The following is a 3771-nucleotide window of genomic DNA, read 5'->3' as shown; positions in this document are numbered from 1 at the left end:
TGGTGGTGGCCAGATCTTGTTAGAGGAAGAAGGAGAGATAGGAGGCATTGTTTCTTAGCATCCCTTGGAGCTTGGTTGGTTGCCGAAAGTTCTTCATCTCTTGAAGATTGTTGGTGGTAGAAATTTGCTTGGAGAAGAAGGAAGCTTGGGTGGATTCTCATCTCGGTAGATCTTCGCCCACACGACATCCGAGATAAGAAGAAGAATACGATAGAAGATCGTGAGGTCTATAAGCTACAAAAGATATAACTAGTTATTAGTTTCCGCATCATAACTAGTTCATCCTTTTGTTTAGATCTTGGAATACCAAACACAAGAGGCTAGTGATTCTAGGTTTTTGGATTTATGATTCTAAGAACACAATAGGTTGTTAGGAATAGTTAAGGACTTGTACAAAATTTTTGTACACGGGAACCAGTACGATATTCTGAGTAGCAACCAACAAGGGCCCCTCGGGTGTATGATCTAGAGCACTCTCTCTATGAGAGCAGCAAATCCTAAGGGATTGTTTCTCCTTTTAAGGGAACATCCTAGACGTCCGAAAAGAGTTACCCCTATCACTAGGGTACCTTGGTCAATACGCTCTAGGGCATCCCCTCTGCGTGATTAACAATCCTCCACATCAATCAACAAAGCATGCAAAGAAATATAAATACGTCACACACACAATGCACGAACAAGGCAATAACATGTCATTAAATTGAAATGCGGCGAATCTACATAGCATCTCCATCACATTACAAATACTCCCTAATCCCAGAAGAGGAGATCTACTCCATTGTGAGGGAAGAACAACCCCAAAACATGAAGTAAAACATACTTACAACCCTTGATGTGAGAAGAAGGGGAAGAAGAGGTGCTTGCCGGGGTTTCCAATGTCTTGGAGATGCCTCCATGCTCTGGAGATGGATGAAACGTCAAGGGATGATGGTGGATGAAGCTCTAGGGTTTCCGCTGAAGGGGAGAACCCTTTCCCGATGAGAGGGCCGATGTCCCGAACCAAAGATCCCCCAATGAATAGGGTTCTTGACCCTTTTATAGGATAAGGTACGGGCGCCGCACGGCCCGTGTCACGGCCGTGTGAGATCCGTACGGTCATGCATATCTTCTGCACTGGTTAAGTGGCACAGTCGTGCGAGTTGTCATGGCTATGCCTATCTTCTATATTGGTCAAGTGGCACGACCGTGCGAGTTGGCATGGCCGTGCCTATCTTCTGAACTAGTCAAGTGGCACATCCGTGCGAGTTGACACGACCATGCCTATCTTCTGCACTGGTTAAGTGGCACGACCGTGTGAATCTACACGGCCATGCTCTTCCTCCCTTCTGGTTAAGTGGCATGGCCATGCGAATTCGCACGGCCGTGTCTTCCTTCTGCTCTGGATACACCGCATGGTCGTGCGAATTGTCACAGTCGTGCATCAAGGGCGTGTGAACTTGTAGACCATTTTATCACAGCTTAACGTGGTATTCTTGAGTTGGGGTCTTCATCAACGTTGTAGGTCTTGACGTTAGCTATAATTCGGTATAAATAACAACCCAAAACTTCGACGGACCACAATGTTATGCCTGTTTTACTCTTCATGTGCAGTGCAGGATTTGACACGGTCGTGTGCCAAGGCCGTGTCTCATAGAAACGAACATTAGACCTTCAAGACTTGGTTTTCTCTAGTTGAAGTCTTCATAATGGTTGTAGATCTTGATGTTATCTACATTGGATATCTGGAACGACTCATAAATCCAACTGAGCAGAAAGTTATGGTCATTTTACTTTTGGTCTGTAGTGCTGAAAATTCTACATAGCATTCACACGACCGTGCATGGTCTCCACATGGCCAGAACTTGGAAGAAACTTAGTTTTCGCATGCTCGTGACACTCTGGAAGCTCTATCCTTCATTTAACCTATGTTTTTGCTCCAAATCACGTCTTGTCAACAAGAAAACACACAAAAAGTAAATCTCCAAATAAAAGAGTATTTATGCAAAATATATGCTAAGAGAGGTGAACATGTATAGAATATACGTGAATAAAGTAAGTGAATGTCCGTCAAAACATGTATAATTGATCATAAGATATGCGCACATCACACCCCCAGACTTGAACCTTTGCTTGTCCTCAAGCAAAAGCCGTAATCTAGATTAATCATGTGATTAAATAGTGCATCATAATCTCTAGCAAGTCAATCTAATCCTATCAAATGATTTCATTGGTGAGCAAGATACAAAAGAAGTTTGAGTATGACCTAAGTAGTAGTCCTCCGTGCTCAGTGCGAAAGTGCACTAAATTTATCAGGTTTCAATCCCTAAGTCTAGTCAAGTCATCATAAAATTATGTTTCTTATGCTTCCGACGATAGGCACTTGCCTGCCACACGCAAAGTTCGTTCCCCTCAAAAATGCTATGCATGGTCTACACAGGTCTTAAAGGAATACTCAGTATCAAGAGAAACATAGTATTCATTTCCCCAGTAACCTAACTCGGTCTCGAAAGGGTGAATTACTAGTTTCCACTCATGACAACTATTTTTTATCCCTTATTATTTTTTTTCTTTCTTTGAATGTTTGCAAAGTATCAAACTTGAACAAACTTTCATTTTTTTTTTGGGATTGATTTTTTCAAATGAGCTTACATGATCTGAGTTTATCTAGTAACAAAAATATAGTTGAGAGGTCACCATATAAGCAACTACATTTTATCACATCTTAACGTGGTATTCTTGAGTTGGGGTCTTCATCAACGTTGTAGGTCTTGATGTTAACTACAATACGGTATAAATAACAGCCAAAAACTCCAATGGACCACAATGTTATGCCTGTTTTACTCTTCAAGTGCAGTGCAGGATTTGACACGGCCGTGTGCCAAGGCCATGTCTCATAGAAACGAACGTTAGACCTTCAAGACTTGGTTTTCTCTGGTTGAAGTCTTCATAATGGTTGTAGAACTTAACGTTATCTACATTGGATATTTGGAACGACTCATAAATCCAACTGAGCAGAAAGTTATGGTCATTTTACTTTTGGTCTGTAGTGCTGAAAATTCTACATAGCCTTCACACGACCGTGTGACATTCACACGGCCTTGCATGGTCTCCACACGGCCAGAACTTGGAAGAAACTTAGTTTTCGCATGCTCGCGAGACTCTGGAAGCTCTATACTTCATTTAAACTATGTTTTCGCTCCAAATCACGTCTTGTCAACAAGAAAACACACAAAAAGCAGATCTCCGAATAAAAGAGTATTTATGCTGAATATATGCTAAGAGAGGTGAACATGTATAGAATATACATGAATAAAGTAAGTGAATGCCTGTCTAAACATGTATAATTGATCATAAGATATACGCACATCACACCCCCAGACTTGAACCTTTGTTTATCCTCAAGCAAAACCCGCAATCTAGATTCATGTGATTAAATAGTGCATCATAATCTCTAGCAAGCCAATCTAATCCTATCAAATGATTTCGTTGGTGAGAAAGATACAAAAGTAGTTTGAGTATGACCTAAGTAGTAGTCCTCCATGCTCAGTGCGAAAGTGCCCTAAATTTATCAAGTTTCAATCCCTAAGTCTAGTCAAGTCATCATAAAATTATGTTTCTTATGCTTCCGGCGATAGGCACTTGCCTGCCTCACGCGAGGTTCGTTCCCCTCAAAAATGCTATGCATGGTCTACACAAGGTCTCAAAAGAATACTCAGTATCAAGAGAAACATAGTATTCATTTCCCCAGTAACTTAACTCGGTCTCAAAGGGGTGAATTACTAGTTTCCACTC

The sequence above is a fragment of the Zingiber officinale genome, chromosome 5A (genome assembly GCF_018446385.1).
Source record: "Zingiber officinale cultivar Zhangliang chromosome 5A, Zo_v1.1, whole genome shotgun sequence".
Classification (NCBI taxonomy): Eukaryota; Viridiplantae; Streptophyta; class Magnoliopsida; order Zingiberales; family Zingiberaceae; genus Zingiber; species Zingiber officinale.
Note: the sequence above shows the minus strand (reverse complement) of the source record.